General features: G+C 44.2%; 1 long non-coding RNA gene across 1 annotated transcript; it reads right to left on the reverse strand.

Annotated features, from left to right (window-relative positions):
- Window positions 1–645: 645 nt before the first annotated feature.
- Window positions 646–24,490, reverse strand: LOC144767669 (uncharacterized). The gene is made up of 3 exons (XR_013598304.1): window positions 24,389–24,490; window positions 22,183–22,332; window positions 646–707 (listed from the first exon to the last, which is right to left on the reverse strand). It is a non-coding gene; the product is annotated as an uncharacterized LOC144767669 (long non-coding RNA).
- Between the last annotated feature and the right edge of the window lie 1,157 nt (window positions 24,491–25,647).

A 25,647-nucleotide genomic window follows, 5' to 3' on the forward strand; every position in this document is an offset into this window, starting at 1 on the left:
TCCCCAGGATTAGGAAATCTAAATGGGGGGGAGAGCCTTTTCGTTGACTGGAGCGAACCTATGGAACTCCCTCCCTCAATTTCCACCTTGGAAATACACTCTTTGTTCCGTAAGGCCTTGAAGACCTGGATCCTTACCTGTCCGAATCGGTAAGCCCTCTTCACTCTAGACATTTCTGATCCCTCTCCACAGCGTCTTGATGCCCCTGGGCTAAGTTTGCGCTTTACAAAGCCTATATTCATTCACTCATTCACATACATATATACATACTTATAATAAATACTCAAGGCGTCAATGTGCCTACAGGTGGAACCTAACCTACAGACAAAGCTGGCCTAATGGAAGTGGGATTAGCCCATAAACAGCATGGTGTCTTTATAATGTGCATCACTTTGGCCTACTTATTTGCAGCCAGGATGGTGATAAGGAGATGTGGTTAGTTCACATTGTGGGCCTGTTTATAAAACCTGACTCTCGGCATCAGATGGTTCCGGTGGCTACAGTGAATTATCAATGATGCTACCTATGATTAATGAGGCTGAAAAAAAGAATAGATTTTAGACTTCCTGGGGCATTTTAAACTTTATTGGAAGGAATACACTTTAACTTATGATGAAATGTTTTAGATGACACCATGCTGAGTGGTCCGACTTCACAGGCATCCTTGGTAGCACACCCTCTCATGCTATAACTTTTCTCCAGCTTACCTGAAATACAAAGACAGCACACCTCAGTTTCCTATCCTCTAGTGTACTTTGTAAGGTGGTAAAACTGCATGACAGGCATTGTTTGACTGGGTGAGATAGGGTGTGAGTATGAAAAGATGTACATCACATAAATCTGCTTGTTTGATGATTGAACCGTGACTTTTGTTTCTAAAAAAAAGAAGGCACCAAACAATTCAGTTATTTCTGTTTAGTTATGATACTAAGAACTTAGTAGGAGAACATAATGTGCCATTGACTGCACTTGGTGGGAACCTCATACGCAGATGGGTAATTTTCTCAGGGCGAAAATAACACATTTCTAGAATGAACACTTTTGCTGCAATAAGTCACTTCAGTATTATATTATTTGTTCATTGTACTTCATTCCACATTCTTAAACATTTAAGCTGACACATGTTTCACTTGGTGTTTGGATTGATCGAATAAGCTTTCTGAAGGCTGAATTGGACAATAAAACAATAAACCAAAAGTTGAAACAAATAAAGAACCTCATTACAAAGTTTATCTTATATTTTCTTGGGTATACAGTAAGTATTTTAGTGGAATTAAGGCATTAAGTGCTTGACTATCAATACATTATAAGAGTGCAACCTTCCACAGCAATAAGTCAATACGGGTGCCCAACAGCCAGGACACTGACCCATAAAGATAACAGTGATGGATATTTTAGTGGAAAGACAGCAGGGGGACTTAGAGGGGTAATAACTTGGTACATGGTCATCAAAGCATAACATTCCATTTATGTCTTGTAATACCATAGCTGCTGTGGCTGTTCATGCTAGCATTTACTGAACCATTTTGCGTTGTTCTGCAGGCTACCTCCATTGTACAAATAAGGGCTCAACAACTTTTTATCTTTTTTAGTTAACGGTAAGAAGATGCAAATCTTGTGTACAGAAGACTACATGTTTGGCATTTTCCCATGCCACAGCTGGTCCTACTGGCTACCATATAGCCATTGAAAATGGTGCGAGTGCAAGGCCTTGTTCTGATTGGGCGAATGCTTTGTCAATCTGATTCTTCAACAACATGATCTTTCAACAGTTCTGATTAAGCATGCTTTCAACCAATTCGAAAATAGTTCATACAGTTAAGACTATTCTGATCTGGCTGCTAGTGGTTTTCTGTGTTTGGGTGCAAAAGCATTTTCTGCCTTTCGCTAGCCTGCTCTTGGGGGACATTTGTTTGAAGTTGTATACATTGTGATCTTGGTTCACAAGCAGGGTTCTACAAGCGAAAAAGACTATGTTACCTATTTATTTATGTCTTGTCAAGAAGCATAATGCACAGATCTGGATTGGAGGTATCTAGTTGCAGAATAGGTTGAGAAAAGAGAAGCCAAGTAACTGTCAGTGGTGAGGCTGTATATGGCCCAGAAACATAAGATCTTCAATAACCAACACTTGCTCATAGGGAGCCAGTAAAAGAGAGGACGATAGACAGAAATTCTAGTTTTCCTGCTCAGCCCCAATATAAGCACTCTGGTTAGGTTGTAGTTTTTAAAGGAGATAGCCGACACTCCTAAAAAACTGAATTGCAATAGTCTAACCTAGCAATGATAAGGGCATGACATAGATTTTTCAGGAGCAGCTCTGCAGGAATTGAGTATTTTTTCTGATTACTTTAAGCATAAAGAAGCAGATGGTAAGCTTCTCAATATATGCCACATAAGAGTTTGTCATAAAAAAGAATGCAGAAAATTATTAGACAATAACTTGGCTGAGGACAATAATTTGGTAGAACCTCAAAACACCATGTGCATAATCCCCCACCGATACAATATAGTCAAATAGATTCTGGAGAGATACAAATGCTGCATTGGAATTGAATTCAAAAAGGGGGTGGTGATGGACAGAGTATCTGAGTTAATCAGAACACTCCTACCCAGTCAACAGATCAGGGCTTGATCCATCACCGTTTTTTAGCTCACTGCACCAACCCAGTTCAGAACCTGGCTATATGCAAATTAGTCTGTCCCTGGCCCAGTGCATCATGGGAACAGGGCAGACCAAACTACCAAGCCAATTCTTCACTGGAATGCTTGTTTCCGGTCCATGGAAGACATGGCTTGGCAGTTCGGGCTGTACTGTTCCCATGAGGCACAGGGTCAGACTGATTTGCATATAGCCATGTCTGAAATGGGGTGGCTGAGTGGGCTAAAGAATGGTGGTGGATTAAACCCAGATCAGTTGACTGGGGTGAGTGTTTGATTAGCTCAAACGCTCCGTCCATCATCCCCTTTTGTATCGCTTTGTTTGCCCTAAGTGTGGCAGGGTATGCTCAGACGTGAGTCCCTTGCTCACTTGGCCACTGGATTCAAGATAGCCTGGCTGATGAGGATTATGAATCCGAAACCGGTCCCAGGATGCTTGTTTCCGGTCCATGGAAGACATGGCTTGGCAGTTCGGGCTGTACTGTTCCCATGAGGCACAGGGTCAGACTGATTTGCATATAGCCATGTCTGAAATGGGGTGGCTGAGTGGGCTAAAGAATGGTGGTGGATTAAACCCAGATCAGTTGACTGGGGTGAGTGTTTGATTAGCTCAAACGCTCCGTCCATCATCCCCTTTTGTATCGCTTTGTTTGCCCTAAGTGTGGCAGGGTATGCTCAGACGTGAGTCCCTTGCTCACTTGGCCACTGGATTCAAGATAGCCTGGCTGATGAGGATTATGAATCCGAAACCGGTCCCAGGATGCTTGTTTCCGGTCCATGGAAGACATGGCTTGGCAGTTCGGGCTGTACTGTTCCCATGAGGCACAGGGTCAGACTGATTTGCATATAGCCATGTCTGAAATGGGGTGGCTGAGTGGGCTAAAGAATGGTGGTGGATTAAACCCAGATCAGTTGACTGGGGTGAGTGTTTGATTAGCTCAAACGCTCCGTCCATCATCCCCTTTTGTATCGCTTTGTTTGCCCTAAGTGTGGCAGGGTATGCTCAGACGTGAGTCCCTTGCTCACTTGGCCACTGGATTCAAGATAGCCTGGCTGATGAGGATTATGAATCCGAAACCGGTCCCAGGATGCTTGTTTCCGGTCTATGGAAGACATGGCTTGGCAGTTCGGGCTGTACTGTTCCCATGAGGCACAGGGTCAGACTGATTTGCATATAGCCATGTCTGAAATGGGGTGGCTGAGTGGGCTAAAGAATGGTGGTGGATTAAACCCAGATCAGTTGACTGGGGTGAGTGTTTGATTAGCTCAAACGCTCCGTCCATCATCCCCTTTTGTATCGCTTTGTTTGCCCTAAGTGTGGCAGGGTATGCTCAGACGTGAGTCCCTTGCTCACTTGGCCACTGGATTCAAGATAGCCTGGCTGATGAGGATTATGAATCCGAAACCGGTCCCAGGATGCTTGTTTCCGGTCCATGGAAGACATGGCTTGGCAGTTCGGGCTGTACTGTTCCCATGAGGCACAGGGTCAGACTGATTTGCATATAGCCATGTCTGAAATGGGGTGGCTGAGTGGGCTAAAGAATGGTGGTGGATTAAACCCAGATCAGTTGACTGGGGTGAGTTTTTGATTAGCTCAAACGCTCCGTCCATCATCCCCTTTTGTATCGCTTTGTTTGCCCTAAGTGTGGCAGGGTATGCTCAGACGTGAGTCCCTTGCTCACTTGGCCACTGGATTCAAGATAGCCTGGCTGATGAGGATTATGAATCCGAAACCGGTCCCAGGATGCTTGTTTCCGGTCCATGGAAGACATGGCTTGGCAGTTCGGGCTGTACTGTTCCCATGAGGCACAGGGTCAGACTGATTTGCATATAGCCATGTCTGAAATGGGGTGGCTGAGTGGGCTAAAGAATGGTGGTGGATTAAACCCAGATCAGTTGACTGGGGTGAGTGTTTGATTAGCTCAAACGCTCCGTCCATCATCCCCTTTTGTATCGCTTTGTTTGCCCTAAGTGTGGCAGGGTATGCTCAGACGTGAGTCCCTTGCTCACTTGGCCACTGGATTCAAGATAGCCTGGCTGATGAGGATTATGAATCCGAAACCGGTCCCAGGATGCTTGTTTCCGGTCCATGGAAGACATGGCTTGGCAGTTCGGGCTGTACTGTTCCCATGAGGCACAGGGTCAGACTGATTTGCATATAGCCATGTCTGAAATGGGGTGGCTGAGTGGGCTAAAGAATGGTGGTGGATTAAACCCAGATCAGTTGACTGGGGTGAGTGTTTGATTAGCTCAAACGCTCCGTCCATCATCCCCTTTTGTATCGCTTTGTTTGCCCTAAGTGTGGCAGGGTATGCTCAGACGTGAGTCCCTTGCTCACTTGGCCACTGGATTCAAGATAGCCTGGCTGATGAGGATTATGAATCCGAAACCGGTCCCAGGATGCTTGTTTCCGGTCCATGGAAGACATGGCTTGGCAGTTCGGGCTGTACTGTTCCCATGAGGCACAGGGTCAGACTGATTTGCATATAGCCATGTCTGAAATGGGGTGGCTGAGTGGGCTAAAGAATGGTGGTGGATTAAACCCAGATCAGTTGACTGGGGTGAGTGTTTGATTAGCTCAAACGCTCCGTCCATCATCCCCTTTTGTATCGCTTTGTTTGCCCTAAGTGTGGCAGGGTATGCTCAGACGTGAGTCCCTTGCTCACTTGGCCACTGGATTCAAGATAGCCTGGCTGATGAGGATTATGAATCCGAAACCGGTCCCAGGATGCTTGTTTCCGGTCCATGGAAGACATGGCTTGGCAGTTCGGGCTGTACTGTTCCCATGAGGCACAGGGTCAGACTGATTTGCATATAGCCATGTCTGAAATGGGGTGGCTGAGTGGGCTAAAGAATGGTGGTGGATTAAACCCAGATCAGTTGACTGGGGTGAGTGTTTGATTAGCTCAAACGCTCCGTCCATCATCCCCTTTTGTATCGCTTTGTTTGCCCTAAGTGTGGCAGGGTATGCTCAGACGTGAGTCCCTTGCTCACTTGGCCACTGGATTCAAGATAGCCTGGCTGATGAGGATTATGAATCCGAAACCGGTCCCAGGATGCTTGTTTCCGGTCCATGGAAGACATGGCTTGGCAGTTCGGGCTGTACTGTTCCCATGAGGCACAGGGTCAGACTGATTTGCATATAGCCATGTCTGAAATGGGGTGGCTGAGTGGGCTAAAGAATGGTGGTGGATTAAACCCAGATCAGTTGACTGGGGTGAGTGTTTGATTAGCTCAAACGCTCCGTCCATCATCCCCTTTTGTATCGCTTTGTTTGCCCTAAGTGTGGCAGGGTATGCTCAGACGTGAGTCCCTTGCTCACTTGGCCACTGGATTCAAGATAGCCTGGCTGATGAGGATTATGAATCCGAAACCGGTCCCAGGATGCTTGTTTCCGGTCCATGGAAGACATGGCTTGGCAGTTCGGGCTGTACTGTTCCCATGAGGCACAGGGTCAGACTGATTTGCATATAGCCATGTCTGAAATGGGGTGGCTGAGTGGGCTAAAGAATGGTGGTGGATTAAACCCAGATCAGTTGACTGGGGTGAGTGTTTGATTAGCTCAAACGCTCCGTCCATCATCCCCTTTTGTATCGCTTTGTTTGCCCTAAGTGTGGCAGGGTATGCTCAGACGTGAGTCCCTTGCTCACTTGGCCACTGGATTCAAGATAGCCTGGCTGATGAGGATTATGAATCCGAAACCGGTCCCAGGATGCTTGTTTCCGGTCCATGGAAGACATGGCTTGGCAGTTCGGGCTGTACTGTTCCCATGAGGCACAGGGTCAGACTGATTTGCATATAGCCATGTCTGAAATGGGGTGGCTGAGTGGGCTAAAGAATGGTGGTGGATTAAACCCAGATCAGTTGACTGGGGTGAGTGTTTGATTAGCTCAAACGCTCCGTCCATCATCCCCTTTTGTATCGCTTTGTTTGCCCTAAGTGTGGCAGGGTATGCTCAGACGTGAGTCCCTTGCTCACTTGGCCACTGGATTCAAGATAGCCTGGCTGATGAGGATTATGAATCCGAAACCGGTCCCAGGATGCTTGTTTCCGGTCCATGGAAGACATGGCTTGGCAGTTCGGGCTGTACTGTTCCCATGAGGCACAGGGTCAGACTGATTTGCATATAGCCATGTCTGAAATGGGGTGGCTGAGTGGGCTAAAGAATGGTGGTGGATTAAACCCAGATCAGTTGACTGGGGTGAGTTTTTGATTAGCTCAAACGCTCCGTCCATCATCCCCTTTTGTATCGCTTTGTTTGCCCTAAGTGTGGCAGGGTATGCTCAGACGTGAGTCCCTTGCTCACTTGGCCACTGGATTCAAGATAGCCTGGCTGATGAGGATTATGAATCCGAAACCGGTCCCAGGATGCTTGTTTCCGGTCCATGGAAGACATGGCTTGGCAGTTCGGGCTGTACTGTTCCCATGAGGCACAGGGTCAGACTGATTTGCATATAGCCATGTCTGAAATGGGGTGGCTGAGTGGGCTAAAGAATGGTGGTGGATTAAACCCAGATCAGTTGACTGGGGTGAGTGTTTGATTAGCTCAAACGCTCCGTCCATCATCCCCTTTTGTATCGCTTTGTTTGCCCTAAGTGTGGCAGGGTATGCTCAGACGTGAGTCCCTTGCTCACTTGGCCACTGGATTCAAGATAGCCTGGCTGATGAGGATTATGAATCCGAAACCGGTCCCAGGATGCTTGTTTCCGGTCCATGGAAGACATGGCTTGGCAGTTCGGGCTGTACTGTTCCCATGAGGCACAGGGTCAGACTGATTTGCATATAGCCATGTCTGAAATGGGGTGGCTGAGTGGGCTAAAGAATGGTGGTGGATTAAACCCAGATCAGTTGACTGGGGTGAGTGTTTGATTAGCTCAAACGCTCCGTCCATCATCCCCTTTTGTATCGCTTTGTTTGCCCTAAGTGTGGCAGGGTATGCTCAGACGTGAGTCCCTTGCTCACTTGGCCACTGGATTCAAGATAGCCTGGCTGATGAGGATTATGAATCCGAAACCGGTCCCAGGATGCTTGTTTCCGGTCCATGGAAGACATGGCTTGGCAGTTCGGGCTGTACTGTTCCCATGAGGCACAGGGTCAGACTGATTTGCATATAGCCATGTCTGAAATGGGGTGGCTGAGTGGGCTAAAGAATGGTGGTGGATTAAACCCAGATCAGTTGACTGGGGTGAGTGTTTGATTAGCTCAAACGCTCCGTCCATCATCCCCTTTTGTATCGCTTTGTTTGCCCTAAGTGTGGCAGGGTATGCTCAGACGTGAGTCCCTTGCTCACTTGGCCACTGGATTCAAGATAGCCTGGCTGATGAGGATTATGAATCCGAAACCGGTCCCAGGATGCTTGTTTCCGGTCCATGGAAGACATGGCTTGGCAGTTCGGGCTGTACTGTTCCCATGAGGCACAGGGTCAGACTGATTTGCATATAGCCATGTCTGAAATGGGGTGGCTGAGTGGGCTAAAGAATGGTGGTGGATTAAACCCAGATCAGTTGACTGGGGTGAGTGTTTGATTAGCTCAAACGCTCCGTCCATCATCCCCTTTTGTATCGCTTTGTTTGCCCTAAGTGTGGCAGGGTATGCTCAGACGTGAGTCCCTTGCTCACTTGGCCACTGGATTCAAGATAGCCTGGCTGATGAGGATTATGAATCCGAAACCGGTCCCAGGATGCTTGTTTCCGGTCCATGGAAGACATGGCTTGGCAGTTCGGGCTGTACTGTTCCCATGAGGCACAGGGTCAGACTGATTTGCATATAGCCATGTCTGAAATGGGGTGGCTGAGTGGGCTAAAGAATGGTGGTGGATTAAACCCAGATCAGTTGACTGGGGTGAGTGTTTGATTAGCTCAAACGCTCCGTCCATCATCCCCTTATGTATCGCTTTGTTTGCCCTAAGTGTGGCAGGGTATGCTCAGACGTGAGTCCCTTGCTCACTTGGCCACTGGATTCAAGATAGCCTGGCTGATGAGGATTATGAATCCGAAACCGGTCCCAGGATGCTTGTTTCCGGTCCATGGAAGACATGGCTTGGCAGTTCGGGCTGTACTGTTCCCATGAGGCACAGGGTCAGACTGATTTGCATATAGCCATGTCTGAAATGGGGTGGCTGAGTGGGCTAAAGAATGGTGGTGGATTAAACCCAGATCAGTTGACTGGGGTGAGTGTTTGATTAGCTCAAACGCTCCGTCCATCATCCCCTTTTGTATCGCTTTGTTTGCCCTAAGTGTGGCAGGGTATGCTCAGACGTGAGTCCCTTGCTCACTTGGCCACTGGATTCAAGATAGCCTGGCTGATGAGGATTATGAATCCGAAACCGGTCCCAGGATGCTTGTTTCCGGTCCATGGAAGACATGGCTTGGCAGTTCGGGCTGTACTGTTCCCATGAGGCACAGGGTCAGACTGATTTGCATATAGCCATGTCTGAAATGGGGTGGCTGAGTGGGCTAAAGAATGGTGGTGGATTAAACCCAGATCAGTTGACTGGGGTGAGTGTTTGATTAGCTCAAACGCTCCGTCCATCATCCCCTTTTGTATCGCATTGGAATTGAAGGCAGTGCATTTGTCACAATTGCAGATGATTTAGTTGAAACATATGTTTTTTATTTCATTTGGCTATAATGCTGTAGTGTTAAACTAGACCAGGCATTTCTTTTATTCATTTATCACAAACGTTTACATCTCCATTATTCTCCTTCATTTAAATGGTAAACAGCATATGTGACTGCATCCAAGTGACTTATTATAAATGTGACACAGTGCTCATGACTTTTATGCAGAATATGTCGCAGACATCAGCATTCGGGTCCAATACTCTGCTTACAAAATCTCAATACCTCAGTTCCACCACATCTATAAAAACAGCAGGCACAATAGGCAACCTTCAAAAACTGAACACACAATAGGCAACCTTCAAAAACTCTATACACTATCGGAAATCTGCATAGATGAACTACTTCCATTAATTTCTGCAGTATATTTTCTGTTTTGCATCTCTATAAAACCACAACAGTTAGACATAACTTCTCTTTACACCTATTAACCTTCTCACCTACCCTCTGCCACCCTGTACTACACTTCATCGGACGCTATCTCAGTTCTCTATGTCTGCTCACCCTTCTTGAGCTCCATTGCACCCTTTCAGTCCACAACACACAGAGGGTCATAATTACAAGAAGACATCCCCACCAGGACATTACTTTTAGCAATGTTCTGGTGGCAATATACCCTTCTCCATATTTACAAAGTGGCACTAAGCTTAAGCCACATGTTGTGGCTTAACGCCGCCTTGTAAATAAGGCCCCTTCACACGCATCACTTAGAATGAAAAGGGGCATGCAATGGGTGTATCTGGGGGCATTTTACTGCAACATTCATTGCTTTTGACGCTGCCCCAGATTTACAAGGAGGTGTAAATCTGAGGCTGTGCCAAAAACTATCGCCATGCAAGAGCAGGCATTAGAATGGAGAAACGAGGAGAAATACTTTTATTTCTCTGTGTTTTTGCTTTATCTATGTGTGCTGCATTTTGCAGCAAACATAGAAATAGCCTTCACATGTACATAAATAATTGTGAGAAAGAGAACATAATGCATTGTCTGGTAACACTTCTTTTAATTCTGTATGAGGTCCTAAAATTCCTAATCCCCAGGTTTCAGTAAATCCACTTCCTTCTATTGCTTTGGTATGTTGAACAGAAAAATATGACATGCTCAGCCAATTTGGCCACTTGAGGGCAGAACAGGCAGAATCTGGCACAATCACTAGAGTGACAATTCCATTTGACTGTCAAAGAGCAAATAGGCAATATCCCCTTGCGCATTTAACATAGAAAGGCTTTACAAGGGTTCAATCTTATCCAAGAATGCTTCTAGATGGTTATCTACTTTGAACTCTAAAAAAGAAACAGTAAGAAACACTGCCATAAGAGGGTATAGAATTTGGTTGTCAGTATAATTCCAATCAGATTTAAAATTAACCCAGCACCTGCAGGGAAAAACCAAAGATTCTTGTACCCAATCGGGCCTAGCCGAGCTTTCGTTATCCGAAGCCAGGCAATCTTACAGGTCATCTATGGCCATATGAAATTTCACGAGCTCTGGGGTAACTCAGAATCTCTGCCAGCACAAAAGCTGTCTTAACCCAGCTGTTTCATTGATGCGTCTAAAGCCATAATCTAGATGTAGAGGTACAAGCGGGTGCTAGCTGGTAAGCTACTTAGGTTCCTCATAAAAATGATGTTCTATAATCTCTAAGGGTATAGTGTCTTGGAAGCCCAAAAGCTCTCCACCATACAGAATGGCTCCTAGTGCTTGTCTGTTGTAGATTTCAAGGGCTGAAGCCACCCGTAGAAAAAAGGAGCTGCAGTGAGCCCTCAAAATAACCCCACAATGTATTTTGAGCCCTCGCATCTGAATATGGAGTAACCAATGAAATCCATGGTGAGAGTAACCCATAGATATTCGAACATCAGAACTCTCTCAAGAGCCACTCCACTGACAGTCTGGTTTGCATGGGTTAAAACCATTAATTGTCTCTTGCTGAGTTTAATCTTCAGCCTCATCTGCTTGCAGAAGGACCCAAAACAATCCAGAAGACTGTAGCCCCCATAGGGAATTTCAATAATAAAAGGGTATTGCCTGCAAACAATAGGGTTGGTATCTTCACCCCGGCAAGATATGAGGTGTCACTCTCACATTTCAAATGCTGTGATACTAAATCATTAATATATAAGAGAAAGAGGGTTGGAGACAGCACACACCACTGCCTTACTCAATGATTATAAAGGATGGAAAGTGTTAAGTCACCCTGAGGTCCACATTCGACCTGGGCATAATTGGTCAAAGGTAGTCTAGTTCAAACTTCTATAAGATACTCAGGGACTCCCATCTCTGCCAACACCTTCCACAGAGATTCTCTGAGGGTTAGATCAAAAGCAGAATAATGGTCCAAACATATAACATAAATTTCTCCGCCACCTCACATGAATGAAATTCGAGTATAGCAATTGCAGGCAGAACACCTGGTCAATTGTTCCTAAGCTATCCGTGAATCCTACCTGCAAGGAAGTTAGTACATTCGAATCGGACATCCAGAAATTCGACCTTTTCAAAATTATCCGATTAAACAGATTTTATGAACTATCAAAGAGGTTTATTGGTCTGTAGTTAGTTTGGATCATTTCACCCTGCCCAAGTGAAAGGCATAGATGCACCGATCACTATAGCATCAAAGAACAGAAGAAAAATAAGGACCCCATGCATCTCTATAAGACTTGAAAAGATCACCTGACATCTTATCCAAACCTGGGACTTTATTTGTTAGAATCAAATCTAATGCTTTAGAAATCTCAATGTTGGAAATACTGTGGTCTGTTTGTGTCACCAACTCAATGAAATGCTCACCCATAAAATTATAGAAGGGGTTAATACTTGCCACCCTGGTGACTTGAGTATGAAAGGCAGCCTGGGACAATCCCTGGTCAACAGCTCCCAAATCTAACTGGGAGAAATGCTCAACCCTAACAGCAGCAGAAATGTTACTATCCAATGGGGCATGGATGCCAGAGTCCTCATTGGTGATGATGCACTCAAAAGAACGATAATACTTGCATTTTATTGCACTCAGAATAGTGTTCCATTTAGAAGGTTCCTAATCTCTTTTAGAATCAACAATCTATTTTTGTAGGGTGACCTGTCCATCCAGATGGGGACTCTACACCCAGTTTTGATGGATCAGGAAAGGCAACACCTGGCCACTCAGCAGGTGTAGCAAGGGGCCTTTTTCTCCCACCAAGGATTGGGCCTACTTTTTATCAAGACTAAGTGGCATATTAACAAGGAACAGGGATAATTAACACTAAGGGTGCTTAGCAGTAATTTTTTTAACACCTGCTATCGCTGGATAATATCGCTTGGTTATCACGTATTAACAACGCTAACCGCCTAGGCGATAAAAAATCCAGCGATATCGGCATTTTGGGAGGTCATCGCTGGTTATGCAGTGATAAAACTACAAGGATAGGGATGTCCTATATGATAGCCCATGGTGGACTTAGCCATTTAATCCACCTCCCATTGCATTACATGGCTAAGTCTGAAAATTAGCACCCGTAAAAAATCAGCGTTAACTGTGGTTAGCGCTACTTCTTTTGTCTCTAACAGGGTTGGCGTGAAGCTTGATAGGAGGAGAAATGTCGCTTAGCGACATTTCTCCTATTATTTTGCTCTGGAATGCCCACTTTGCATATCAATAGGGATGCAAAAGGAAGCATAGTGAAAAAGGGTGCTAACATGCAATTTTGCATGTTAGCACCCTGTTGTTGATAGGGCGATATTTTTGTCTCCGCTTCTTTGGCTTTTAAAGCAAAAAAGCGGAGATAAATCCCTTGTTCATTTACTTTTTTTATTTACGAAGTTTTGTATAGTGCTGGCCTGACCGAAGGGTATCAGAGCCCTTCACAAGAGTTACAGAGTAGAACAAATGAGAGCAGAACATAATAGAATAAGGGAACAAAAGAGCGCAGAACATATTGCAATAGAGAGAGTTCCGTTACAAGGATTTGTTAGCCTACAAACGGGAGCAGAGCATATTACAATAAAGCGAGCAAAAGAGAGCAGAACATATTGCAATAAAGTGAGACAATCCAGATTAGAGACATAGTAAAGAAGATGTTTAAGAGTTCCGTTTCAGGGGTTTGTTAGCCCCCAGCCGAGAGTGGTTCAGTGTAATTTTCAGCACTCCGACTGTTCCTATCCAATCGCTAAGGATCAATCGAGGAAAAGGATTTTGAGCTGACTTTTGAATTTAGCAAAGGAGGGCAAAGTTCTGATGTGGGGAGGGATAGAGTTCCATATTTTGGACGCATTTCCGGCGAATGACCTGCCCGCGGTTTTTTGTTTTCGTGGTTTAAGCGGGATAAGAAGTAAGGTATTAGGGGCACATGCATCATTCATAGGTTTTGCAATTCTTAATTTGCAAAAATTACCGAATCGCAAATTAAGAATTGCAAAATGCTATGCATCATTTTTTTCACTATTTATTTGAGAATCGGTAAAAATCGCAATTTTTACCGAATCTCAAATAAATAGCGAATTCCAAAGTGCATTTTCGCAATTCCCATTGATTCCTATGGGCCAAAAGGCCCATAGGAGTCAATGGGAAGGCATTTAAGAATTCGCAATTTGTTGATGCATTCCACGGGTGCAGGGGGGGGGGTCCAAAGGACCCCCCCTGCACCCCTGAAATGTATTTGAAAGTGCATGTTTCACACACACATGTCCTAAGCACATGTGTGTCTGTAACATGACAGTTTAAAAAATTCATTTTTTTCATTTTTGAAAGATTTTCGCAAATTAACACGAGGGTCAACCTCGTGTTAATTTGCACTTCCAATTTCATAATTCGCATTTTTTTAAAAATTGATGCATTGCATTTAAGGAATCGCACAAATGCGATTCCTTAAATGCATTCGCATTTTTTAGAAATGCAAAAAAATGCGAATTAAGAAAAAAAGTTTGATGCATTCCAAAAACGTATTTAGGAAGTGCAAACGGCCGAATTTACTGATTCGCACCGTTTGCACTTCCTAAATAGGTTGATGCATGTGCCCCTTAGAGCTTCTGAGGTTCCTGTTCTGACCTGCTTTTTTGAGTTTGGATGCCAGGTATTCGGGTTTGCCTGTGTGGAGGGCTTTGTGGGTGAGGCAGGCCGTTGTGAAGTTCGCCTGCATTTCAATTGGTAACCAATTAAGTTCATTGAGTGGGGGAGGGATATGGTCAAATTTCTTTATTCCAGTGACCATTCTGGAAGCCGCATTGAGAGTTGTTTTCAGCGGAGCAAGGTGTGTTTTTGCTATTCCCAAGAGGACTGACTGCACCAATGCTTGAGTGGCTTGTTTGAGATCTTTGGTTGGAATGAAAGGTTTTATTTTATTTGGTAGATTCAGGTTAAGGAAGGCGCTCTTAGCCGAAATCTTAATGTGTTTGGTCATGTCCAGTTTTGAGTCTAGCGTGATGCCTAATGATTTAACAGAGTCAGCCAGGGTGAGGTTCCCGTTGAGCGCATCGATCTCTTTTAGCCACTCGACCATTTGTGGTTCTCTTTTTTGTTCGAGATGAGGAGTAGTTTGGTTTTGTCCGGGTTCAGTTTTAAGTGGTTGCTTGACAGCCAACGTTGCACTTCCCTTAGTGTTTCATTGAGTCTTTGGATGTCTTTAGCAGAGGAGACTTCCAAGTAGATTTGGGAATCATCAGCATAAAGGTGAAAGGGGATGTTAGCTTTTCTGAGTAGGTTGGCGAGGGGTTCCATGTAGATGTTGAAGAGGAATGGGGAGAGCACTGATCCTTGGGGAAGTCCCCTTAAGACTGGCTGAAGGCCAGATTAGAAGCTTCTGATTTTGATTCTCTGTGAGCGGTTGTGTAGGAATGAGGAGAATCATTTGAGGACCACCACGTCTAGACCAGCCCTATCTTCGAGAGCGTTGAGGAGAAGCTTGTGGTCAACTGCGTAGAATGCTGCCAGTAGGTCTAGGAGAATGAGGAGGCAGCATTGGTCTGAGTCCTGAGATTTGTGTATATCATCAATTATATTGAGGATTGCGGTTTCTGTGCTGCACCCTTTCCTGAATCCCGACTGATGGGAGTCGAGGAGGTAGGTAATGTCCAGATGTTGAGTTAGTTGTTGGAGTACATATCTTTCTAGGATTTTAGAGAGAAGAGGAAGGTTGGAGATGGGTCTGAAGTTGTTTAGGTCATTTATGTCCAGGCCTGTTTTTTTTCATCAGCGGGGTGACTTGTCCCAATTTTAAACAATCTGGAGCGACTACGGTTTTAGGGAACTGTTAATAATCCTACACCAGAGTGGAGCTAGGGAGAGTTTAAATTTTTTGGTGAGTAGAGCAGGGAGAGGGTCTACGGTGTGAGATGAAGGTTTAGAGGTGGAGATGAGGTTGGCTATCTCTTCTTCTGGAATGGGCTGGAAGAGTGACCAGGGTTTAGTGTTGGGAGTGAGATCACAACTAAGCACTTCAACTGGGTTGCCAAGGGGAGGGAAGGAGCAGTTGGTGATCAGAGAGCGCTCGATCTTGGAGATGTTGTCATTGAAGAAGGTGGCGAAGTTATTGCACCGTTCTTTGGAAGCCTGCCCCAAGGACATATCTGGTTTCGAGGTTTGTTGACTGATAATCCTGAAGAGCTAAATAAATCAAAAGGGGGAGGGTAGAGGTAGTATGATAGAATCAACCTCCAATACACATGTTTTAAAATCAATGAGGTTCTATCAATTTGTTTCATTTTTTTTATTTTTATTTTAAATGTAAATACAGGTAGTGTTGCTGATCCTTGTGGATGACAAGAAAAGCACTATGTGTTTTTAAAATACCCCTCACACACTATGATTCCCATAGTGTCATGCTTCATCATGGGGGTCTTCCCGTCCCTCTACGGGGCGGGGTGTGCTACTACCTATGGACTACGCGGGAGCACTTGTTGTTATGAAGATTGGCTATGTGTGGTGCGAAAACAATATGAGTGGTAGGGGGTGAAAGGATTATGTGATGGATAAAAAGGTGAAATATAAAAAATTCAAAATTCCCTGGCTAGTAGAAAAAAACAATTTATTCACTTCTCTAGCTGGAAATGTTAAAAAAGGGGGCTGTGGTAGGGTTATTTGCTATGCCCTACTTGTTTGACATGTTTCGTTAAGCAGTCCCTCTGCTTAACTCATCAGGACCTATGTTAGTCCCTACTGCACTCGATAAAATATTTATGTCATATGCCTACTTTCCTAAAATAGACTTGCAAAAATAAGCTAGTTTATTTATTCATGGGATCAAGTAGGCCCTTTAGAAAAATGAGTAATCTGGTCTGTGAAAGAAAAGGAAAAAAATGGGAGAAAAACAAGAAATGAAGGTTCAAACATACTTTAAAGAACTTTTACATAAGACATCATCATCACATGGATCTATACTCGACCTGTAGAAAGAAGCGATATATTTTTCTCATAGTCTTTTTTCTTTTTTAGGATTCATAATTGTGTTATTCATATGTTTGAACTGGCGTAATTTGTCATATTTTGAGGTCATTTCACCGTTGATTCTGTTGCAAAAAAAGCTACACACACACACACACACAATTCACTCTTACTTCTGTGAACACGACGGAGTGTTATTTGACTTTCATGGTGCGGGTACTGAGGGTTACCCACAATGATACTGGTGTAATACGAATGTCATAGTCGATTGCTTTTAGTGCCGATTGTTTCTTAGAAAATGCCCTTTACTTTTAATACATATCCAAACACACGTGGGCGGCGTACCTAAGGTCTACGTGCAACCGAGGTGTTGTGCAAAAAACAGCATGTTGTCTAATTGCTATATTGCCTCGAATAATCAGGAAAAGACATAGTATTACAATTACATGCATATCGAGAGACTTCCCCCAGTAAAGGAAGGGTTTACATAGTATACATACATTTCTTAATAGTAATCGCGCCCCATGAGCTTGTCATCTGATGATTGTTCATGCGGTCACTGTGAAAGGTAAGCGTTGCTGGTAAGTTCGAGATGCAGGGCAAAAGCGGGCCATAGATTATAGACTTCTGGCCGTAGTCTTACTCACTCAACTAACTCAACTAAGACTATGGCCCTATTTTCTCATTGAGAAATTTAGAAACCAGATTCTTGCCACAATGTACATGCATATCTGATGATATGAACGAGTTAAACCAGAAAGAAACATTAACTGGTACAAAACTCGACAAGCACTATGCATTGTTCCACAATATGCCAATTAGAAACGAAGCGTTTGCCACAATGTATATGCACATCTTATTATATGAACGGTTTTAACAAAGTTCCTCTTTTTCGCCCCAATCAAAAACCAATCCTTGACGAGGGAACACGATTACTAAACAAAATATGAGCAGGTGTTTTCAACTGTCAATAGTCCGTGCTTGGCTACCAACCAGGAAGCAAACATGATCTTGGAGTAGGATATGCCAAAAAAGGCTGCCATCTTTGTTTACGCACTAGCTCTTTGAGAAAAACCACACACTTCCGCTTTCCCAATGAGTGTGGAGGCGGATCACAGGCTCTCAGACACGCCTACTTTTTCGCAGTTTTTGTTCACCAACGAACAATAAATACCTGTGATTTTGTTACACAAAGGTAACCCACGGAGCGGCACTGAGGCGCATTGGCGAGGTATTACCGGCAGACAAGTGAGTAAGACTACGGCCAGAAGTCTATAATCTATGGCCCACTTTTGCCCTGCATCTCGAACTTACCAGCAATGCTTACCTTTCACAGTGACCGCATGAACAATCCTTAGATGAAAAGCTCATGGGGTGTGATTACTATTAAGAAATGTATGTATACTAGGTAACCCCTTCCTTTACTGGGGGAAGTCTCTCGATATGCATGTAATTGTAATACCATGACTTTTCCTGATTATTCGCTGCTATAGCAATTAGACAACATGCTGTTTCTTGCACAACCCCTCAGTTGCACGTAGACCTTAGGTACGCCGCCATTGTGTGTATGGATATATATTAAAGGTAAAGGGCATTTTCTAAGAAACAATCGGCACCTAAAGCAATTTACTATGACATTCGTATTGCACCAGTATCATTGTGGGTAACCCTCAGTACCCGCACCATGAAAGTCAAATAACATTCAGTCGTATTCACAAAAGTAAGAGTGAATTGTGTGTGTGTGTTTATCTTTTTTTGCAACAGAATCAATGGCGAGATGACCTCAAAATATAACGAATTACGCCAGTTCAAACATATGGATCACACAACTATGAATCCTCAAAAAGAAAAAAGACTATGAGAAAAATATATCGCTTCTTTCTACAGGTCGAATATAGATACATGTGATGATGATGAGTTATTGAAAGGTTCTTCAAAGTATTTTTGAACCTTCATTTCTTGTTTTTCTCCCATTTTTTCCTTTTCTTTCAGAGACCAGATTGGGTCATTTTTCTAAAGGGCCTACTCGAGCCCATGAATAAATAGACTAGCTTATTTTTGCGAGTCTATTTGAGGAAAGTAGGCATATGACACAAATATTTTACCGAGTGCAGTAGGGACTAACATAGGTCCTGATGAGTTAAGCAGAGGGGACTGCTTAATGAAACATGTCGACCAAGTAGGGCATAGCAAATAACCCTACTACAACCCCCTTTTTTAACATTTCCAGCTAGAGAAGTGAATACATTGTTTTTTTTCTACTAGCCAGGGAATTTTGAACTTTTAATATCTGTCCATCACCTAATCCTTTCACCCCCTACCACTCACATTGTTTTCGCACCACACACAGCCTATCTTCATAACAACAAGTGCTCCCGCGTAGTCCGTAGGTAGTAGCACGCCTCGCCCCATAGAGGGAGGGGAAGACCCCCATGATGAAGCATGACACTATGGGAATCATAGTGTGTGAGGGGTATTTTAAAAACACATAGTGCTTTTTCTTGTCATCCACATGGATCAGCAACAGATCCTGAAGAGCTCCTTGGGTCTGTTTTTGTGCCGTCCAGTGCAGAGCGGAAATATACAGATTTTTTGTTCTTGATATGGCTGTTGTATTTCTTCCTGAGAGTTCTGAGTTGATTGCGGTGGAAGGTAGTGGGCATGCTCCTCCAGCGTCTTTCTGATGCTCTAAGTTGTCTCCTTTCATTATTGATGTCAGAGATGAACCAAGATCGGGACAGAATGGCTCGGTTTTTTCTAAGTTTCAGGGGAGCTACTTGGTCAAGCAGGGTTACCATATTTGTGTTATAAAGCGAGGTGAGATCATTTGTGGAGAGATCATTGTCGCTGGGTAGTAGCACCTTTAGCCTTTCTTCCATGACATCCATGGGCATCTGGATGAGATTTCTGGATTTTGGGGGGGTCTTGAGCAGGAGGCAGGGATAGGACTCTTTTGTTGATGTGGAAGAGTATCATGTGGTGATCCGATCAGTCCACTGGAAGAATGTTGTCAATTGTGATTGCGCCTCGATGGGCAATGATGGCATCCAAGATCGCTGCTTTTTTGTGAGTTTCTTCTGAGCAATGTTGGAATAGGTTATTGTCACAGAGGAGATTATTGAGAGAGTGAATTAGTGTGTTGTTGGCTTCGTTCCAGCATAGGTTGAGATCCCCCAAGATTAGGTAATTAGTGTCTTTGAGAGCGCAGTGGGCAATCAAGTCAGATAAAAGTTCCCCAAAAGCGGGGGTGTTACCCGGTGGGTGATAGAGAAGGTGACCAACTAATGGGCTGTTATCCTTAGTTTTTATGTTGACAGTGAGACATTCAAAGGAGCTATACTTGCAGGAGTCCAATACAGTGATGTCTATGTCATCTTTATGGATGATGGCTACTCCTCCACCTAGTTGGTCTTTTCTATCTTTATTTATGATGGAGAAGCCTGGGGGCACCAGCATATCAAAGGAAGGAAGGAATACATAAGCTCATACATTTCACTCAATCTCTACAGGAAAGCTGAGTCATCCAGGGTTCTAAAATCTGCGGCAACAGCATCCAAGCTAACAGACACTACTTCAAACACTTTTCCTAATGCTTTTACTGATTCTATCAGAAAGCTCCACTTGATCCAACGCAATCTATTGGTTGGAACCAACTTTCTGTCTAGTTCCTCATACAAAGTATTCAGAAGGGTGTTGCCCAGAGCGCCTGATATCAGTCCCAGAGCATTATGATCACTATCGTGCCTGGGGACTACTTCCATGTCTACGAAGGATTTCCACAATCTAATGTCTAATAAGATATTGTCAATACGGCTGGTGGACTGTGGGGAATGATACACGTGGGTCTACGCCCAGTCAGAATTGGTCCTCCCATTGCACGCTCGTAGACAATTGCTATATCTAAAAGCATTTAGCTGCAACACAATAGCAGAGCATCTTTTGACCAGGGGGAGTGGGAGGCCAGGAAAACCCCAGGGTGTTCATCCGTATCACCGATAGGCTCTTCTAGCAAGACAGACAAGGGCTCAAATTTCACATTAAAAAGTGGCTGCTGCTATTTTCAGGGGAGAGGATGTAGCCTTACAGCTACAGCGGTCAACTTTGAAGCTGGGGAACCGGGCACGAGTCTTGGCAAAGACGCTCAACATCCTGTGATTCTGGGCAGATCACTTAAACTACCTGTGCCTAACAAAAATGAATGTGTCCATCTGTAACAAAACTGGTGCTCATGTAATGCGCTCTGATACCTGATATCTTCGGGTCTAGTTTACGCTACATAAAATGTTTAAAAAAAACAGTTACTTTAAGCTCAGCACCAATGCCCGCAGTACACATTATATAATTAATTTACAATACCTGTAGGAAAGAGAAACACACTGTGCGTCAGCACTACTCAATTCAAATTCTCTAGTCATGCAGTAAACAGTAGTTCTGATCCAAAGTGACAATGCTCCTGAGACTCTTCCCTTCCCTGTGGTGGCAGCAGTCAGGTTAAAATTGACAAACCCTGCTGAGCATCTGGGGCAGCTAACCAAGAGGCAGATTTTATGCCGTGTTTGTGTCACAAAAGTGAAGCATATTGGCGCCAAATCTTTGTGTCTAATTTTCATACCAACGCTAAACTTGTTTAGTGCTGGAAACAATGTGAAAGTATCTCGAAGCAGCGCGTAGCGCTGCTTTGAATTACCTAGGACTATGGGCATTCCCATGCAACCATACAAGATTTCTGACGCTAAACCCAATTTCCTAAATAAAGTAGAAAGAGTTTAGCATCAGAAAATAGCTCACCCTTCAAACATGCGCTATGAAGGAGAAATACTTGTTTTTCCTTTACTTTTCTGACTTTGCATGTGTTCAACACTTTACAGCACACATACAAAGTGGGAGAATGTTTAAAATTAGTCAAAACATAGTTTTTTGTACTGGAAGTGTATCCTTCCAGTACAAATCCTATGCTTAACTCACGGAGACACCTTTGCACTATGACACAAAGGCGGCTCCATGGGGGACCGCAGATAAGTTCAGCGCCATGCTAGGGAGAGGGTATGAGAGTGCCATATTTCAGTAAATGTGGTGCTCTCCTACTCTCTCCTTCTCACTCAGCACAGAACTTGTGGATGTTGTACTGCGCTGCATGAGAAATTTGTAAATCTTGGAACAGGTAGATGTCAATTGAATCTGTGGAAAGACCTCAATCAGGGGACTCAAGCTTTGACACCAAGCCAGCAACATTCCAGGAGACGATCTTAGTATGGGTGTGCAGGTACGATGCAGTGTGGCCCAAATGTGAGACTCCAAAGCTATGTGGGATAAAAGAGGAGGCCCAACACAACTAAGGGAGAGCATGCACACTCCAGAAGGAGTAAGGGAAGAACATGGGGGACTAGTGATGGACAGCTGCACCTAAAGCACAGTGTATCAGTGCACTGTCCAATTATACAATTATACAACATGATGCACAGCTTTTTACTGGGACCTGTTAAGTAAGTAATCATCATATTAAATAATTGATAACAATGATGCATCATCCACGAGGGTTACCTGCTTTGGTGCTTGATCTACTGTAGGAGGCACACTGGTTCTCCTTGCCTTCACAGAAAATGTCCCCGTGAGCTGTGCATCCATCAGAGGATAGGGCCTTGAAGCACCCTGGACACTTGTATCCATTCACCGTCACATTTACAGGATGCACTAAAGGAACAAGGAAAATACATCTCAGGATTTTTTCCACTACTTTTGATGAAAACAAAATGTCAGCTGTATATGAAAACCTGTCCTTACATAGAACACATCACTCCCGGTAAGACTGTCTCAATTAGCCACCTCCACGAGGTTGCTACTCACTTCCCAAATCTCCCATAGAAATGTAGTCCCAGTGTTCATTCCTGGACAAACATACAGTTTCCAGACAGAGGATAAACAAGTCCATCTGTACAGCTCCTCTACTCGGGACATGCAGCACCAAAGGTCCTACTAGTTTCACCTGCAATGCAAGCTGTCCCAGCATCTTTATCAATTAATGGATTAATATGTTCCCCAGAACATCTGACCACAACACTGTGACCCGTGGACTCCACAGAATAAACTTTGGAATCAAGCCCATAGTCCTAATATAATTTAGACTGTGAGGCCTTTTCACTCTCTACTGGAGTAGTAGAGCCAAGCCAGTAAGGCTTACTCTTGGAGAAGTATTTAATAGATACTAAGCTATAGCATGATAAAGTAAATAACACCCAAACTCAAGATGGAAAGGGCTTTTATTTACAGGTGTGTTAAAGAGTAAATTAAACACAATACACCAAAAGTCTGAAAGGCCCCTATAAATTCTTGTGTTGAGGAGCAACATAGAGAACTCATATTGTTTGCTATAAGATTGGTGTCCCAATGGGCTTTGCATGATTTGAACTTGTCACAAGTGATGCAATGTTACATTATTGCAACAGTCTTATGATATTTCTGACTCTGTTTTAACGGCTCTGGCCCGAGAGGACTAGTCTGCTGGTTGAAGCTTCAGCTAGTCACTTATTGAGGCTGTAACAGTTTTTTAGTTTGTAGCAACTGAGCAACTGAGGGATGTGATAGTGGATTGATACTCACTTTGAAGTCCTCCATTGAATATGGATGGTGTTATCACACTCCCGGTCACAATTGAAATCTTCTAGTTGTAGGGTACACAATCAGTCACCAGGAGAACAGGACTTTAAGATAGAGACCCAGCGCAAAGAAAGAAAAATAGTATCACCTCTTCATTGCATCCTTGAAGTGGAGATTGATGTCTCTGGGTTGGGCTCTATTCATTGACGCATCCTCCCAGGGCCAGACTGGGAATTCAAAGTAGCCCTTGCAAATTTTGTCAGAACCAGCCCCCAACGGTGCATAGTTTGTGCATTTTGGGAGCCTGACCAGTACAGAGGGGGATGTTCGGAAGGGGTTCTCCACCCGAGAACATTTTTGGAAAAAATAGAGCAATGTACAACACAATTTTCAATTGATATATTCAATTGTATTAGCTTTAAATCATAGTAAATGATGACCTTACTGTGCACAAGGATATGGCCACCAGGGCCTCTCATCTCTGCACAGCCTCTCTTCCACATGAATGTTATTTGTTTTATAGCACCACTCATACCAGTGTAGGGTGTTGGAGCACTTCACACACGCAGACAATGTAGCATACGTGTGTAATCAGAGTATAGAACATTTTACATATGGCAATGGGGACTACAAGATGTAGGATTCACATGCTACTGATACTGGTAGGCAGGCTTTTTGAGTGCTTGGTCTGGAGAAGCACAAATGCAAGATTCAGAACATAACACCGTGGTTAGGGTTGACTTTACTAATAGGAACTTATTTCTTTGCGTGGGTAATTTAGACATTTCTAACTGTTTGAATCAGTAGTCAGTGCCCCATTACGAGCTGGATGCTACAATGGGGTAGTAATACCAGGCCTGTTTTTACCTTTACCAAGTGATAATACCTCTTCATTTACCGGCCAGTTCAAGTTTGAGGCCAGGAGTCCTTGATGCATTTTGTTTCCATTTTCAGGTGACATTTGTTAAATAAATGGATAGATAGATAGATAGATAGATAGCTAGATAGATAGATAGATAGATAGATAGATAGATAGATAGATAGATAGATAGATAGATAGATAGATAGATAGATAGATAGATAGATAGATAGATAGATAGATAGATTAGCATCTTCAGCATAAGAAAGACTGGGAAAAACAAAATTTTCTAACCTATACCATTCAGCTTGCATGCAGCTCCATCATGGTACTTCATTGCTCATAGTCCTAGATTACCATTTCAATTTATGAACTGCACAGTCACAAAAGAATCTCTGTGGCAAAAGAAATATCCAAATGAGCTATACATGAAAAATACTGTTCGGTGAAAATGCATGGTACTTGTTCTTTGCAGCTGGCATATTAACCCTCTGCGCTACCTTCGATGAGTCAATACTGAGACTAGACAAAACACACATCTCTCTCCAGCAGGTACTTTAATCCCTAGATCAATCTTGACAAGAAACTTGCAGTGCTTTCAAAACCGGCACCCACTAACAAAACCGCCCCCCACCCTTCTTTCCTCCAGGAGAAATAACTGATGCCTGATAGGGCCTGTCCAGTCTTGTATCCTCCATATTCTCCATCCTGCTGAACCATGTGATGATCATCCCATTATTAGGACAGCCTCTATTTTTGAAGAGGAATTCAGGGGCATATTATCAAGAAACGGTAATACAATTATTGCGCTTTAGCGGCAGAAAACTGCTGCTAAAACGGCGATAATGGGCTTGATGGGCTTGAAATATGGGAAGAACCCAGCGAGTCCGCCTCCCCCGTTCATATCCGAGGCCACCGAAGTCATCTGCGGCGTACCACAACGATCATCACTCAGCCTGACCCTCTTCAACGTCTACATGAGCCCCCTCACAGCCATCGCACGCCAACACAACCTCAACATCATCTGCTACGCCGACGATACCAAGCTGATCCTCTCCCTCACCAACGACCCCGCCACCGCCAGAACCAGCCTACACGAAGGGATGAAAGACCTCGCCGAGTGAATGAAGAACAGCCGCCTAAAACTGAACTCAGACAAAACGGAAGTCCTCATCCTGGGATCATCGCCCTCCGCCTGGGACGACTCCTGCTGGCCCCCGGCCCTGGGCACCACTCCCAAGCCAAAGGACCACGCACGCAACCTGGGCTTCATCCTGGACTCTTCCCTCTCGATGACTAGACAAGTCAACGCCGTCTCCTCATCATGCTTCAACACCATGCGTATGCTCCGTAAGATCTTCCCCTGGATCCCCACCGAGACCAGGAAGACCGTCACCCAGGCACTCGTCACCAGCCGACTGGACTACGGGAACACCCTCTACGCCGGAACCACAGCCAAACTGCAGAAAAGGCTCCAACGCATCCAGAACGCCTCTGCACGACTCGTCCTGGACATCCCCCGTCGCAGCCACATCTCCGGCCACCTGAAAGAC

The sequence above is a fragment of the Lissotriton helveticus genome, chromosome 7 (genome assembly GCF_964261635.1).
Source record: "Lissotriton helveticus chromosome 7, aLisHel1.1, whole genome shotgun sequence".
Lineage (NCBI taxonomy): Eukaryota > Metazoa > Chordata > Amphibia > Caudata > Salamandridae > Lissotriton > Lissotriton helveticus.